The 18,051-nt window shown below is 37.5% G+C and overlaps 1 pseudogene; it reads right to left on the bottom strand.

Annotated features, from left to right (window-relative positions):
- Positions 1 to 204: 204 nt before the first annotated feature.
- LOC129065375 (tigger transposable element-derived protein 1-like) lies at positions 205 to 17,794 on the bottom strand (annotated as a pseudogene).
- Positions 17,795 to 18,051: the final 257 nt, after the last annotated feature.

Below are 18,051 nucleotides of genomic sequence, written 5' to 3'. Positions count from 1 at the left end.
GATAGTAGTCTGTAAAGTTTATAATAGCATAATGTCTAAGAGGGTACATACCTTAATTAAAAAATACTTGATTGCTAAAAAATGCTAACCATCATCTCAGCCTTCATTAAGTCATAATCTTTGCTGGTGGAGGGACTTCAGTGTTGATGGCTGCTGACTGATCAGGGTGCTGGTTGCTGATGGTTGCGTGGTTGTGACAATTTCTTAAAATAAGAGAAAAACAATTTGCCACAGAGATTGACTCTTCCTCTCATGAATGATTTGTCTGTAGCATGCGATGCTGTTTGATAGCATTTTACACACAGTAGAACCTCTTTTAAAATTGAAATCCATCCTATCAAGATCGGCTGCTGCTTTAAAAACTAAGATTATGTAAACTTGTAAATCCTTTGTTGTCATCTCAGCAGTCTTCACAGCATGTTCAGCAGACAGAGGTTCTATCTCAAGAAACCCATTTCTTTGCTTCTCCATAGGAAGCAACTCCTCAGCCAATGAAGTTTTACCGTGAGATTGCAGCAATGCAGTACCATCTTCAGCCTCCACTTCTACTTCTAGTCCTCTTGCTATTTCCACAATATCTGTAGTTACTTCCCTCACTGAAGGCTGAAAGCCCTCAGAGTCATTCATGAGGGTTGGAATTGCTTCTTACAAACTCTTGTTAATGTGGATATTTTGACCTCTTCCCGTGAATCCTGAATATTCTTAATGGCATCTAGGATAGCAAATGCTTCTCAAGTTTTCAACGGGCTTTGCCCAGATCCAGCAGAGGAATCACTATCTGTGGCAGCTATGGCCTTGCACAATGTATTTCTTAAATTATAAGACCTCGAAGTTGAAATTACTCTTCCATGGGCTGCAGAGTGGAGGCTGTTAGCAGGCATGAAAACAACACCGTTCTCACCTTACAGCTCCGTTAGAGCTCTCGGGTGACCAGGTGTGTTGTCAATGAGCAGCAACGTTTGGAAAGGAATCTTTTTTTCTGAGCAGTAGGTCTCAACAGTGGTCTTAAAATATTCAGTAACCCATCTTGTAAACACATGTGCTGTCATTCAGGCTTTTTATTTCCTTCATAGAGCACAGGTAGAGTCGATATAGCGTAATTCTGAAGGGCCCTAGGATTTTCAGATGGTAAATGAGCACCGGCTTCAGCTTCAAGTCACCGGCTCTATTAGCCCCTAACAAGAGAGTCAGCCTGTTGTCCCTTGACGCTTTGAAGCCTGGCGCTGTCCTCTCCTTTCTAGCTATGGAAGTCCTGGATGGCAGCTTCTTCCAATGCAAGGCTGTTTAATCTACATTTGAAAAGCCATTGTTTAGTGTAGCTGCCTTCATTAATTGCCTTAGCTAGATCTCCTGGAGAATTTGCTGCAGCTTCTACATCAGCACTTGATGCCTCACCTCGTACTTTGTTATGGTGTTAGCTTCTTTCCTTAAACCCCTTGAATCAGCCTCTGCTGCCTTAAAACTGTCCTTCACAGCCCTATCTCCTCTCGCAGCCTTCACAGAATTGAAGAGGGTCAGCGTATTGCCCTGAGTTAGGCTTTGGCTTAAGGATATTTTGTGGCTGGTTGAATCGTCTAATCAGACCACTACAACTTTCTCCATATCAGCAATAAGGCAGTTTTGCTTTCTTATCATTTGTGTGTTCACTGGGGTAACACTCTAATTCTCTTTAAGAACTTTTTTCTTTGCATCCAAAATTTCACTAACTCTTTGGCTCAAGAAGCCTAACTTTCTGCCTATCTCCACTTTCAACATTCTTTCCTTCCTAAGCGTAATCATTTTTTAGCTTTCGATTTGAAGTGAGGGATATGTGACTCTTCCTTTTAGTTGAACACTTACAGTCTACTGTAGAGGGTATTAATTGGCCTAATTTAGATATTTTTAGTGTCTCAGGGAATAAGAAAGTCTGAGGAGAGAGAGGAATGGAGGATCAGGCAGTCTGTGGAGCAGCCACAACCAAGACATTTATCGATTAAGTTTGCTGTCTTATTGGCACAGTTTGTGATGCATGCAGACAATTACAATAGTAACATCAAAGATCACTGATCACAGATCACCATAACAAAGACAATAATAATGATAAAGATTGAAACTTTGCAAGAATTAACAAAATGGGACACACAGACATGAAGTGAGTCGATGCTGTTGGAAAAATGGCTCAAATAGACTTGCTCGATGCAGGGTTGCTATACATCTTCAATTTTTAAAACTATGATATCAGGGAAACACTAAACATATTATGCTTGTAGTCTGCTAAGTGACCTCCTTGTTTCTCACCATTTGATTTTCCACACTACTGCCAGAGCAATCTTTCTAATGCAAAAATATGACCGGTACATACTTGAAGAATTAAAACTCTTGAAAAATGATGTTGATTTTTCTCCAAGTAATATTTAGAGGCATAATATTCTTCATCCCCAGGGCCCTACATCAGCCTTGTTTCAGACATCTGGTGGAAAGAGGCAAAGTTCATCCAACTAAAAAGCTTCTGCACAGCGAAGAAAACCATCATTAACTACTGAGTGGCACAATATATGTACAAATGGTGTACATATATTAGAAGCTGATATCCCAAAAATATAAGGAATTCACACAACTCAATAACAACAACAAAAAAATTAAATCATCTGATCAAAAAACTGGGAGAGGACATGAAAAGACATTTCTCCAAAGAAGACATACAGATGACCAACAGTCACATGAAAAGATGCTCAGCATCACTAATCATCAGGGAAATGCAAATCAAAACCACAATAACATACCACCCCACACCTGCCATGAAGCCTATTATTTAAAAAGTCAACAAATAACAAGTATTGGCAAGGATATAGAGAAACTGGGACCCTGGTGCACTATTAATGTGACTGCAAATTGGTACAGACACTATGGAAAACAGTATGGTGATTCCTCAAAAAACTAAAAAAAGATCTACCATATGAACCTGCAATCCTGTTTCTGGGTATTTATCTGAAGAAAATGAGAACACTAATTCTAATAAAATATGGACCCCGTGTTTATTGCAGCATTATTTACAATAGCCAGAATATGGAAGCAACCTAGGGGTTCATCGATAGATAAATGGATAAAAAAAATGTGGCTCTTATATATAAAATGGGATGTTACTAAGCAATAAAAAGAACAAAACCTTACAATTTGCAACATGAATGGACCTAGAAGGTATTGTGCTAAGTGAAATAAGTCAGACAGAGGAATACAAATACCACATGATTTCACTTACATGTGGAATTTTAAAAAATCAGTACAAATGAACAAATAAAAAACAAAAACAAACTCATAGAAACAAAAAATAAGCTGATGTTGCTAGAGAGAAAGGGGTGAAGGGATGTGTTAAAATGGTGAAGAGGAATATAGTCAATAATAGTGGGATAACTTTGAATGGTGACAGATGGTTACTAGAAGACAGTGTGGTGAGCGCATTATAAGGTATATAAATGTCAATCACTGTGGTACACCCGAAACTAATGTCATACCAATCACAATTTGATAAAAAAAGAAATGAAATACTATTATATTTACTGTTTTCAAAAGCAGAGTTTAATTACTACATTTATTTGATTTAGACCTCGTTTTTCACCAGCAAAACTAGTTTACTCAACCCTCAAACACCTTTGTGCCTTTTGACTTCTGGCTCTTTTCCTATCCTAATAACCAAACCAGATCCCTTTACGCTGCACGCTACTTCCTCATTTCATATTCCTTCTCTTCTTTCAAGATTTTCTGTGGAACAACCAATGTGTAAGATTTTCTTCCTTTGCAAAGTCCTATAGCATCCACTAGGATTTTAGTGTGTAAAATATGTGATAATGGACAGGGAGATACTTGTAAGTGGGGTATTACTAGGGAGGCTGGAATGTATAAGATATTTTAAAAGGCAAACAAGTAAGCATATATAACTTGAATAACAGATTGATGTAAGGTAGTGCTGAATGATAAATTTAGAATGAGATGGAGCTGTTTCATGGGAGCTTTTAATATCAAGCCAAGGAGTCTCTTGTTTCTGTGAATTCATAAGATAGACTTGTTATGTAGTTTACTCTCATGTGTATTTTATTAAAAACAGTTATTTGGGAATTGTTCATCAGTGGATGGTATACCGTTCCCTTGTCCAACAGTGAGAAGGCTCATTAATCCAGTTTTTTAAAATCCTCAACTCAAGAATATGTTTATTGGCCCTGGCTGGTGTGGTTCAGTGGATTGAACACCAGCCTGCCAACCAACGGGTAGCTGGTTCGATTCTCAGTCAGGGTGCATGCCTGGGTTGTGGGCCAGGTCCCCAGTAGGGGGTGCATGAGAGGCAACCACACATGGATGTTTCTCTCCCTCTCTTTCTCCCTACCGCCCCCTCTTCCTAAAACTAAATTTTAAAAAGTCTTTAAAAAGAATATATATATTGATTTGAGAGAGAGAGAGGGAAACATCAATGTGAGAGAGAAATGTTGATTGGTTGCCTCTTGTATACACCCCGATGAGTATTGAATCCACATCCTAGGTATATGCCCTGACTAGGAATCAAACCCGAACCCGCAGTCTTTTGGTGTACTGGATGATGTTCCAACCAACTGAGCCACCTGGCCGGGGAAATCCAGATTTGAGGTAAAGAGTAGATGGAAAGGCATCTGGTTTGTGTATTAGGATAGGTAAAGTTATGGAGGCTAAAATGCACAAAGATGTCTGAGGAGTTGGAATGTTCGATAGAATGAAAACTTATTATGTTTACTTTAGCTTTATTTATTATCGTAGTTTTACTTTCTCATAGAAATCATTCTGGACTAATGCTATTTTTAGTGTCACATGTTTTTATATGCCAAAAGTAAAAAATGGTATAAGATTAAGTACTATAATATAATTGATGAGGTGGTGTCTAAAATTACAAGACTTCAAAGCTGTATCTTTTGTTGAAATAGTCATTTTCATTAAGTAAATCTTTTTTTATTTTTATTTAAAGTTTCAGTGGTTTTGGTAAATATAACAATATATTATACATAGGTGTCTTATTCAGTAAAGCCAGGTTGGGGATGAGACCATGTTGTAAGTTGGTGCTTTCAATACTTCTTTTTCTTAAACATTTTATTTAGTTATTTTTAGAGAGAGAGGGGAAGGGAGGAAGAAAGGGAGGGAGAGAAACATCAACTGGTGGTTGCCGCTTGTGCGCCCCCTACTGGGGACCTGGCCTGCAACCCAGGCATGTGCCCTGACTGGGTATCGAACCAGCGACCCTTTGGTTCGCAGGCTGGCGCTCAATCCACTGAGTCACACCAGCCAGGGGGGTTCTCTCAATATTTCTGACTGTAGTTTCTTGATGTGGCAGGGGCTCAGGTAGGAAAGAGCCATGCAAACATATTATTTTGTAAAGCATCATCTTTAGGTAGAAACCAGTAAGAAGGAATATGGAAACCTAAATAAAGATAGTCATTGGCTTAAGGACCAACAAAATTAGATACGGTTATGGCTGGAGATCTGGAGAAATGGTTTTATAAAAATATTTGGATTAAATGGAGAATTAAATAGCACATCAGCAATTTTAGTGTAACTGAAGTTTTTTTCACTTTTAAATTTTATTTCATTTCTCAATTACAGTTGATGTTCAATATTATTTTTTATTCGTTTCAGATGTACAGCAAAGTGGTTAGACAATTATATAATTTTCAAAGTGATCCCCCCCAATAAGTCTAGTACCTACCTGGCACCATACATAGTTATTACAATATTATTGACTATATTCTCTATGCTGTACTTTACACCCCCACGACTATTTTCTAACTACTGACTTATACTTCTTAATCCTTTGTCACGCAGGTGCCCAACCCCCCTGCCACCTGGCAACCATCAGTCGCTTTCTATAATTGTAAGTTTCTGTTTTGTTTATTTTTCTTTAGCATCCACATATAAGTGAAATCATATATTTGTCTTTCTCTCTCTGACTTACATCACTTAGCATATTACCCTCTGGTTTCCTTCATGTTGTCACAAATGATAAGATTTTATTTTTTATGATTGAGTAATATTCCATTATAGATGTGTGTACCATTTCTTTATCCACTTGTCTGTTGATGGACATTTGGGTTGTTTCCCTAATTTGGTTATCGTAAATAATGCTGCAGTAAACATAGTGGTACACATGTCTTTTCAAATTAGTTTTCGAGTATTTTTAGATATATATCCACAAGTGAAATTGCTGGGTCATAAGGTAGTTCTATTTTTTTAATTTTTTGAGGAAACTTCATACTGATTTCCATAGTGGCTGCACCAATTTCCAATCTACCTAAGAGTGCACAAGGGTTCCCTTTTCTCCATATCCTCGTTTATTTATTGGTGATAGCCATGCTAATAGGTGTGAGGTGATATCTTATTTTGGTTTTAATTTGCATCTCTCTGATGATTAGTGACTTTGAGCATCTTTTCATGTGTCTATGGGCCATCTGTATGTTCTCTTTGGAGAAGGGTCTGTTCAGGTCCTTTGCCCATTTTTTTTAATTTGGTCTTTTTGTGTGTTGAGTTTTGTAAGTTCTTTATAAATTTTGAATATTGACCCTTTATCAGATATATGATAAATATCTTCTCCACTTCAGTCAATTGTATTTTTTTAATTTTATTGATTTATTTATTTATTTTTATTCACTTAAAGTTTTTATTTATTTATTTATTTTTAGAGAGGGGAAGGTAGGGAGAGAGGGAGAAACATCGCTTTGTGGTTGCCTCTTGTGCTCCCCCTACTGGAGACGTGGCCTGCAACCCAGGCATGTGTCCTACACTGGGAATGGAACCAGTGACCCTTTGGTTCCCAGGCCGGCATTCAACCCATTGAGCCCCACCAGCCAGGGCTCCTGCTTCTTCTTGATTCAGTTTGGAAGACTGTATGTTTTTAGGAATTTATCCATTTCTTTCAGATTGTCCATTTAATTGGCATAGAGTTGTTTGTAATATTTTAAATAACCTTTAGTATTTCTGTGGTGTTAGTTGTTACTTATCCTCTTTCATTTTTGATTTTATTTTCTGGGTCCTGTCTTTTTTTTTTTTTGTTTGTTTTCCTTTATGAGTCTGGTTAAAAGTTTATCAATCTTGTTTATTTTTTCAAAGAACGAGCTCTTGGTTTCATTAATCTCTTGTATTGTTTTTTAGACTCTATTTCATTTATTTCTGCACTGATCTTTATTATCTACTCTCTTTTACTCACTTTGGGCTTTGTTATTCTTTTTCTTGTTCCTTTAGGCATAAGGTTAGATTGTTTATTTGAGATTTTGAGATTTTTCTTGTTTTGTGATTTAGAACTCTAATGCTATGAATTTCCCTCCTGGGGTTTCTTCTGTTGTGTTGCATAGATTTTCAGTTGTTGTGTTCCCATTTTCATTTGTCTCTAGGTATATTTTTATTGCTTCCTTGATATTATTGTTAATTCATTTATTGTTTAGTACCATGTTATTTAGCCTCCACGTGTTTGTGTGGCTTTTAGTTTATTTTTCTTATGATTTATTTCTTGTTTCACACCACTGTTGTCAGAGATGGTGCTTGATAATGATTTCAAAGTTCTTAAAGTTATTTAGACTTGTTCTGTGTCGTAATATATAGTTTATCCTAGAAAATGTTGCATGTGCACTTGAAAATAATGTGTATTCTACTTCTTTGGGGTGAAATGCCCTGAAGATATCAATTAAGTTCATTTGATCCAGGGTGCCATTTAAGGCTGCTGTTTCTTCTTTGATTTTCTGTCTGGAAGGTCTGTCCATTGATGTCAATGGGGTAATAAAATCCCCTCGTATGACTGTATTTCTGTCAATCTCTCCCATTATGTCCATCAAGATTTGTTTTATATATTTAGGTGTTCCTATGTTGAGCGCATAAATGTTATAAGGGTTATATCATGTTGGATACTTCTCTTTAGAATTATGTTGTGTCCTCCTTTGTTTCTTGTGATAACTTTTTTTGAAGTCTGTTTTGTCAAATGTAAGTGTTGCTACCCCAGCTTATTTTTTGTCTCCATTCGCACGGGCCACGGGGGCCTCCTGCCAAGCTCCCACAGACCTTTGTGGTGGGGTGTGGTCCCAGGGAGTCTTCGCTGGAGGCCAAGAATTTATCAGGCCCAAAGAGACCAAGATTTAGCTGTGTCAGGGGAGGGCGCAGTTCCCGTTGGGTCTTGAGAAAGAAAACTGGCCCTCGCCTCAGAGACACACCACTCAGTCCCTGACCCTCCCTCAGTCCACCCACACCTGCATATCACAGGCCCAGGCAGCTGATTTCTCAGCAGTGTCTGAGCTCTCGGGGGTGGGGCTACAGGCAGTCCAGAGGGTGGGGCTAGTGCATTCCCCAGGCTGATGCCACTTGGAGGGGAACGCTCCGCCCAAGGAAGACTTGTCTGTTAGCGTGTGGGAGGGGGACTCAGCACAGGGACCCTGGTATTTGTTCCTTCAGCTTTCTTCCCAGATCTGCATAATCCAGCCTCTCCTCACACAACTGTAGTTTGCTCCGAGCTGCCCTCCCTTAGCTGGAGCTTTAAAGTAAGTAGTAGAGAACAATATTTCATGCACTGGCCCTTTAAGAGGGCACCTGGGTTTCTAGCAGACTCCTTCCTGTCTCTCCCTGGCAGACAGAATCCTGCTGATTTTCACAGCCAGGTGTTACATCGTCAGCCTGTCTTCCTGGCTCTGGTCCTCTGGGCTGGGGTGCCCAGCATGGGGTTCAGAGCCCATGCTCCTCAAGGGGGGAACTTTGCATCTCTGATATCCCACGTATCAGTTGCCATACCTGGGGGCAAGGCCCGCTCTTTTCGTGGCTCCGCCCCTCCTACCAGTCTCAACGTGCCTTGTGCCTTCGTCTGTAAACCTGCCTTCGTCTGTAAACCGTTGCTTATAAGGCTTCTGTTCTGCTAGTCCTCAGCTGGCTATTAAGGCTGATTGTTCTATATTTTAGTTGTCACTCCAGTTTGGTCCTTGGACGACGTGAGTGTAACTTCTACCCACTCCACTGCCACCTGGGATCTCTCCTCAGTGGGTTTCTGAAAAGAATCACATCAGAAAGCCACACGGACAATTGGAAGCCACACTCTAGTCTTCCCTTTTATCATTTATTTTCTGGATACAGAAATTAGCCATAATGACTGAGAAGGGCACATAATCCAATACTTAAATTATCTTTTATGAAAATAATCTAGAAATGAGAGTAACATCTTGCTGGTATGAATGGAAAATAACATAGCCACTTTGGAAGATGGTTTGGCAGTATATTACAGATTTAGGCATAGTTTTATCATAAAATCCAGCAATCTTACTCCTTGGTATTCACCCATATGAGTTGAAAACATTTGTCCACACAAAAACCTACACACATGTATTTATAGCAACCTTATTCCAAATTGCTAATACTTGAAAGCAACCAAAATGTCTTTCAGTAGGTAAATGGATAAACTGTGATATAGCCGGATAGTGGAACATTATTCAGTGATAAAAAAGAAATAAGTTATGAGCCACAAAAATACAGGAAGGACACTTAAATGCATATTCGCAAGGGGAAGCAGTTATTCTAAGAGGCTACATGCTGTACTATCGAGATGGTAGAAGTGGGTTCACAGTGAGAGAGAGCTAAATACATGGAGCACAAGAGATTTCTGAGGCAGGAAAACTGTTCTATATGACACTGTTTGGTGAACACAGGGCATTATGCACAGGTCAGAAACATAGTATTGTGTACTGCAGAGTAAACCTGAATGTGAACTATAAACTTTTGTTAATGCATCAACATTTGTTTATCAGTTTAAAAAAAAATCACACTAATGCAAGATATTCATAATAAGAGAAACTGTGTGTGGGGGGAGTATTTGAAAATTCTGCGTTTTTTCCTCAGTTTTTCTATAAACCTGAAACTGCTCTGAATAATGAAGTATAATAATTAAAAAACTTTGAAATGTAAAATCTTTAGGGGAATCTTTTATTATATATTTTTTCAAGATCATGTAGAGGATTAGACAGTCTCCTTATTTTAGTCTTCTACTGCCTCCTGAGGCACTCAACCAAAGAAAAGAAAAACATTTATTACTTTATTAATCCACAAAGAAACTGAATTCTATGGTAGTCACTAAACGAAGCACTATGAATAGGAATGCAATAAAGCCTCACCTATGTAAACTAATTGGAGGATAAAGGTAGGAAGTATGAGTGATAGAATATTTTAAAAGTAAATTAATTTATGACGTTCATATATTTATGGTAACTGAAATCAGACTGGCTATTGTATAGTCGAGGTCCTTGGGGGAACCACATGGAGAATAGACTTTCCTGTCTGTTTCCTTTTGTTAGCATATTTTTTTCTCAGCCTGGAATGTCCTTGTGCCCACCTACCAAAAGCGTATTCATTCTTCAAGGCTTAAATTCTTTCCACTCTGTCAGGCCTTCTCTTTCTGATATATTCAGCAGGACTTCCTTCTCTATTGATTTACAGCTATTTGAGTTCATATCTGTCAGACACGTGGAGCCAGGGGCCAGTACCTAATCACCTCTGTAATAGTTAATGTCATTTTGCGTTATGCTTTGTACACTAAAAATATCTCAAAAATACCCAATAACTGCATTTATTAATAATTATTGATACAGATTGCAGTGGAGTTTTTCTTTTGTTTTTTCTTTTTGAAAATAAAGGCATTTATTGAAGAAGATCCAAGATACAAGAAACATTGTCCATAGAACAATGATGCCTCAGTCCCCTTCAAAGTAGGCACCTTGAGACCTCACACAGCTCTCCCAATTGCCATCAGCTGCCCCATTGTATTTTCTTGTAATGGAGTTTTTCAATAGTTGTTTAATTTTGAGTTCAGTGGTGAAAGGGATCCAAGTGTAGGGTAAGGAAAGCAGATAACAGACAGTAGTTACATAAAATAGATTAGATTTAACATTATAGAATCCTCAAATGTGACTGCCTACATATAGACCTTGGGAGACAATTGTGTTCAACTCCTTCATCTTTTTAAAGATGTTTATTGAGATATAATTTACATAACATTAATGTTCACCTCTTTAAAGTGTGTAATTCAGTAGTGTTTGGTATATTCAAAGAGTAGTGTAACTATCACAATAAGCTAAATTTAAAACATTGTTATTATTTTTCAATAAATATCTTTATAATCAATAGGTTTTTGATAGCTTTATTGAAGTATAAGTGCTATACAAAATCACAAAAGTTTAATGAGAAATTTGATGAGTTTGGGCTTATGCATATACTCATAAAACTATCACCACAATCAAGAAAATAAACATATCCACTACCTCCAAAAGTTTACCTGTGCTTCTTTTTTTGTGGCAAGAATACTTACCTAAAATCTACCCTCTTAACGATTTTTTCAGTGCATAGTACTATGTTTTTATAGTTAACTAGAGGCAAAGTTTTATACATCAGATCTCTAGAACGTATTCATCTTCTATAACTGAAATTTTATACCCATTGACCAACAACTCCTATTTCCCCTCCCCCCCAGTCCCTAGCAACCATTATTCCATTCTCTGCTTCTATGGGTTAGACTACTTCAGATACTTCACATAAGTAGATTCATGCAGTGTTTATTGTTATGTGATTGGCTTACTTCATTTAACATAATGTCTTCCAGGTTCATCCAGTTGGTGCAAGAGGTATGATTTCCTTTTTTTTTTTTTTTTTAAAAAGGCTATATATATTTCATTATATATATATTTCACATTTCCTTTTTTATCCATTCATTTGTTAATAGACATTTGGATTATTTCCATATCTTGGCTATTGTAAATGATGAAATAAACATCGAATACAGATATCAATTTGGGATCCTGATTTCAATTCTTTTGGATATATACTGAGACGTGGGATTGCCGGATCATATGGAGATATATTTTTAATTATTTTGAGGAAATTCCATACAGTTTTGGTAGCTGCTGCTCCATTTTACATTCTCATGAACAGTGTACACTGGTTCTAATTTCTCAACATACTCCAACACTTTTTTAAAAATAACCATCCTACTAGGTGTGAGGTGTTATTTCATTATGGTTTTGGCCTGTATTTCCCATATAATTAGTGATGTTGAGCACCTTTTCTTGAGCTTTTTGACCATTTATTTTCTTTGTATGAATGTATATTCCAATTATTTGTCCATTTTTAAATTGGGCTATTTGTTTTATACTACTGAGTTGTAGGAATTCATTACATACTCTGTGTATTAGTCCCATACCAGATATTTGATTAGCAAATATTTTCTCCCATTCAATAGATTGTCTTTTTATTTTCTTAATGATATTTTTGTCCCACAAAAGTTTTAATTTTGGTAAAGTGCAATTTTTCAATCTTTTAAAATACTCTGTGAGTTTTATATTGTATCTAAAAAATCATTGCCTAATCGAGAATGTTGAAGATTTGTGCTTATTCCCTGTAAGAGTTTTATAATTTTAGTTCTTAATTTTAAGTGTTTTAAAAATAATTATTTATTTACTTTTGAGAGAGGGGAAAGGAGGGAGAAAGAGAGGGAGAGAAACATCCATGTGTGAGAGATACATTGATTGGTTGCCTCTCAAACGCCCTCAACTGGGGACCTGGCCCACAACCCAGGCACGTGCCCTGACTGGGAATCGAACTGGCAATGTTTCTGTTTGCAGGCTGGTGCTCAATCCAATGAGCTTCACCAGCCAGACAAATTTTAGATCCTTTCTTAGTAGTTACTCTTGGTTTTTCAATATTTAGGTTAACTTATCAAAACCTACTTCAGATTTACACAAACGTAATGCCAACATACTTGCATTTTCATATGGTTTGCTTTAGGCGTTTTTGTGTTGTGTATGATGTGAAGTAGAGGTCCAAAACAATTCTTTTGATTGTTTATATACAGTTGGTCCAGTACCATTTGTGAAAAGACTATTCTTTCTCCATTTAATTGTTTTGGTGTCCTTGTCAACTATCAATAGACATAAAAGTATAGGGTTGTTTCTGGACTCTCACTTCTATTCCATCCATCTATGTATCTGTCTGTCCTTATGCCAGTTACACACAGTCTTGATTACTGTAGCTTGATACCAAGTTTTGATGTTGGTTAAGTGTGAGTCAACCAACTTTGTTCTTTTTTTTGAAGATTATTTTGGTTATTCTGGGTCTCTTTCTTTTCCATATGAATTGTTGCTTGTCATTTTCTGAAAAGAACACAGTTGGGATATTGATAGGTAATGTATGAATCGATAGATCAATTTGAGGAGTTCTTCTTTTGTAAAAATATTGTGTTATCCAATCCATAAACATAGGCTGTCATTCCATTATTCATATATTTTTAAATTTATTCAACAATACTTTTTGTTTTCAGTGTACTTTATTAGTGTCTACTCTAATAATTATTATTTCCTTCGTTATAGCTACTTGGGGTTTAGATTGTTCTTTTTTAGTTTCTTAAGGTGGAAAGCTAAGATATTGTTTTGAGATTTTTATTCTTTTTAAAAGTTATTTTCAGCTATAAATTTCCCTCTGCGAACTGCTTTTGTTGCATCACAGAAGTTTAGGTTATGTTATGTTTTCATGATTATTCATCCTAAATTATTTTCTCTTTTCCCTTATGATTCTTCTTCTGAATGGCCCAGGCAGGAAGGTATGGCCTTAGACTTATGATTGTTCTTTTACCCACTAGTATTTAGAAATATATATTACTTCACATTAAAAAGTCACAATTTCTTTCTGTTGATGGTTTCTAGTTTAATTCCATTGAGGGATGTCAATATACTTTGTATGATTATAAACCTGTTGAATCTATTGAGACTTGTTTTATGCTCTGTATATGGTCTATGCTGCAGAATATTCCATGTGCACCTGAGAAGAACGTATACTCTACTGGTGTTGTAAAGTGTGTTATAGAACTAGTCTATTAGGTCTAGTTGGTGTACAGTGTTTCTCAATTATTATATATCCTTCTTGATCTTCTGTCTAGTCATTCTGTCCATTACTGAAAGCAAGGTACTGATGTCTCCAACAATTATTGTTAAATTGCATATTTATTTCTTCAGTTATGCAAGTTGTTGCTTCATGTGTTTTGTGCCTCTGCATGTGGGTGCATATATGTTTATAATCATAATAGTATTCCTGATGGCCCATTTTATCATTAAAAATGTCTCTCTTTATCCCTAGTAACAGGTATTTATCTTAAGTCTACTTTGTCTGATGTTAGTATAGCCACTCTTAACTCTTTTTGTTGTTGTTGTTGTTTTTGTGAGGTATATCTTTTTCTACCCTTTTACTCTCAAAATACTTGTGGTCCTGAATCCAAAGTGTATCCTTCATAGACACTATATTGCTGGATCTTGTTTTTATAAGTCTTATAATCTGTGCCTTTTGGTTGAATTGTTTAGTCTAGCCTATGTAATGCTATTATTGATATGGTCATAATTTTATATATCATTTTGCTTTTTGTTTTCTGTATGTCTCATGACTATTTTTGTCATATGTTTCTCTTTCACTGTCTCTTTGTCTTGCATGTCTATTTTCTAATGTCCTTTTTCTCCCATTCTTTTAATGATCTTTACTACATTTTTGAGGTACTTTCTTAGTTGTTACTTTTGGGTTTCCAATATTTAGGTTAACTTATCAAAATTTACTTCAGATTTATACTAATATAATGCCAACAACACACTTGCATTTTGATATGGTTTTGCTATATTCGCTTTGTTGTTGTAGGTACGTCACTTTTTCCTAATGCCTTTGAGAGTTAGCCTGTGACTTTAGGCCTCATATCAACATATCCAGATCCAGAGACTTTCACATCTTAGAATGGTTCAAAAGCCGCATATTCTGTTAGTGGGACTTCTCAGCTCCTTCTGAGATGTTTGCATTTCAAAAGGCAGATCCTGTGGAAAGCAGTATGGAGATACCTCAAAAAAGTAAAAATGGATCTGCCTTTTGACCCAGCAATCCCACTTCTGGGAATATATCTGAAGGAACCCAAAACACTAATTTGAAAGAACATAAGCACCCCTATATTCAATGCAGTGTTATTTACAATCACCACGATATGGAGGCTGCGCAAGTGTCTATCAATAGATAAGTGGATAAAACAACTATGGGACATTTACACATGGAATTCTAATCAGCTGTAAAAAAAAAAAAGAAGAAAATTTCACCCTTTGCAGCAGCATGGATGGACCTGGAGAACATTATGCTAAGTGAAATAAGCCAGTCAGAGAAAGACAAATACCATATGATTTCTCTCATATGTGGGATCTAACGAACAAACTGAACTAACTAGCAAAAGAGAGACAGACTCATGGATGGAGAACAGATGACAATTAGTGGGGGGGGGGAGGCGTTGGGGGTGGAGGGATTGAGCAAGAAAGAAAAAAGACTCATGGACATGGGCACAGAGTGGTTATTTGGTTATTGCTGAGGAGAGGGGGTATAAGGGGCTTAAATGGTAATGGAAAAAATATAATAAAGATGATATATTTTTTAAAAAGATAATTTGGACAGAGTTAAAAGTGCTCTGTCAAATAAAATATGATTACAATTATTAGTCCAGAAATGATCAGAATTATTAGAGGAATTACTAGCTGTGCGGTTTTGGGCAAGTCCTTAACCTTTTTGCACCTGATTTTTCTTAGGACTTGTGCATATTAGGTAAATAAATACAGGTAAAGCTCTTAGAAGATTACCCAGCATATAACAACGCTCAAGAAAGGTTTTCTGTTGCCGTTATTATTACTACTACCTTGACATTTTTCTTACGTATACCAAACATTCAAGGCTTCTGGGCATTTTACTGAACTCCTTGCTAAAAATGCTCATTTTCTCTAACTACCAACCTTGCCTAGAGCAACGGGAACTTGCTATTATCTAAATCTGTTCAGTGAGTGAGCAGGGAATTTCAGTTGCTAGAGAAACAGCTAACAGGTGATAGTGTGCCAGTGTGAGGTAGGAGTTAAAAATCATCCAGGGTTTGTGCTTAAAAAATGTTTCCTTCCCTTTCAGAGATAGTGCCCGGTGTTACAAAGTGGCTTGGAACCTGACTGAGTGTTCTCTTCCTCCCACTGGAACAAAAGAAGACTGCATTAAAAAAGGGCCTGTAGGGTTCAGGATCTCGCCTTTCTTTGTTTTCTGAAAGGCCTCAATGCATCTGATAATTAATGCAAAGTCAGTACTTAAATGACTTCCTTTCCTCGAACACTACTCAGGTTTGCATAGGAACTGTGTTCACGTAGAGAATGTGAATGTTACCCAAACTCTCAGGCCAACCCTGAGCCGTAGGCATAGTTAAAATCCTTTGGTTCCATTTGTACTGTTTCTAAGGAAACTAGCCTAGTGCTGAGACTCTGGCACTTGGGGTGAATTCACCCAGCCCTTTGTTATTGCTGGCAGAAAGAAAAATTGATTTGGGTTCAGAGTGTGAAAGTCTGGAGCATCTGGCTCTTCTTCCTCAAGTGTGTCAATTCCGTGTTGGAAGTTAGTCATATTTCAGTGGCTTTCCTTTCAAACAGATAAAAACGAAATACATACTCCCTCAGGTAGTTCTGAATGCACTTTTTCGGCTGCAGGTTCCTTTTCCCCTCGGTGGGAAAGACATCAGAAACTCAATGAAAGCTGTTTTTATAGGACTTCTTGGGTTAAGTTTTGTAGCTATTAACTGGCAGTTTGGAGAACACCCTGGAAAAGCTTTCATTTTCTCCCTTCCACCTTACAAATATTAGAACAGGCAAAACTAGAATGTTTGCAGCAAGGAGTGAGGTGAGGGCAAAAAGGGACGGTAATGGGGAAGATTCAGTACTTTCTTGTTCATGGGAGTTTTTTCCTTATTTGTATGTACTCTTTGTTCTAAAATAACTCCTTGATGTGGACTTGTTTGTAAATGGATGAAATGGTACATTTTTTCAGCTGGGAATTTAAGAAAAGGGACTCTGCAGCTTTGCTTAGACAAGAGAACATCAGGGACAAGAGGTTTTGCGCTCACCAGTAATAGTAATTTTGTATTTAGCAGATACGGGGTTTATAGTGGGGAGAGACTGACAATGAAATGATCACACAAATAAAAAAATTCACAACAGCCTATCAAATTATAGCTGTGATAAGTGCATTGAAGGACAATGCTGTAAGAATATATAATTAACGGAGAAGACCTAAAATTGGGGTTAAGGCTTGATTACTGGGATAGTTTCTGAAGGAAGAGTGAGAATTAACTTGGTGAAAGAGAGGCTAGGGAGCGGAAGGGTGCTCCAGGCAGGGGAATAGCATGTGGAAACATCCATGGTCTGAGGGGTAACCTCTTATTATATGAAGATGCAAGTGGGTCAGGGAGGCTGGAGCTCAGAGAGAGGAAAAGCGATGCTAAAAGGACATGGGACCGGGAGATACGGTAGAAGGGAGGCATTTTGTGAGATTCAACAGGAAGGTACTTGAGTACCTTAGGGAGAAACGAGGACAGATGAATTGGAAGACTTAGAGATATGAAGCCAAAGAAGGGGAGCTGGTCACGCAGACACATAGACAGTGGCCCTAACTCTCAGTTGACAACAATCACTGTAGGGCATTGAGTTGCAATAATTGAGCACTCCCCTGTGAAGCTCTCCTCTTTACACTTTATTTTTTCACAGACCAGCTTCCTCTTCACCTTGTCTCACTTCATACGTCCTGCACTTGATACCTTGCATCTGGCCACATGGAGGAATTTTCTGTTCCTGGTTTATTTAAATACGAATTGTCCATTAAGGCCCAGTTCAAATCCCACCTCTTCTGGGAAGCCCGCCCTTGTCCATGAGACTCTATCTGCATCCTCTGATCCGTTACAGAACTGAACTTTCCACATTACTACCTTAGTATTTCTTGAACATTTGCCACTGGTATCTCACTCTTTCACATGTTGTATGTCTCCAGCTAGGCTGAAATTCACCAAGGGCTAGTCCTGGCCCAGAGGGAGCAAATGACCGCTCTGCGGAGATACAGCCTATATCAGCATCTGACAGATATAGACCCACCTGAGGTAAGTAGAGCAGTGACAGAAAGAATAGAGACTGGGGGTGGGGGAGTCGGGGAGCACAGAGAACATGCTTTGCAGAATCAGTC

This window comes from Pteronotus mesoamericanus, unplaced genomic scaffold (assembly GCF_021234165.1).
Source record: "Pteronotus mesoamericanus isolate MK-2021 breed Mesoamerican mustached bat unplaced genomic scaffold, CSHL_Meso_final contig_177, whole genome shotgun sequence".
NCBI classification, from domain to species: Eukaryota; Metazoa; Chordata; class Mammalia; order Chiroptera; family Mormoopidae; genus Pteronotus; species Pteronotus mesoamericanus.
The sequence above is the reverse complement of the archived record's forward strand: the minus strand, read 5'-3'. Positions and strand labels throughout refer to the sequence as shown.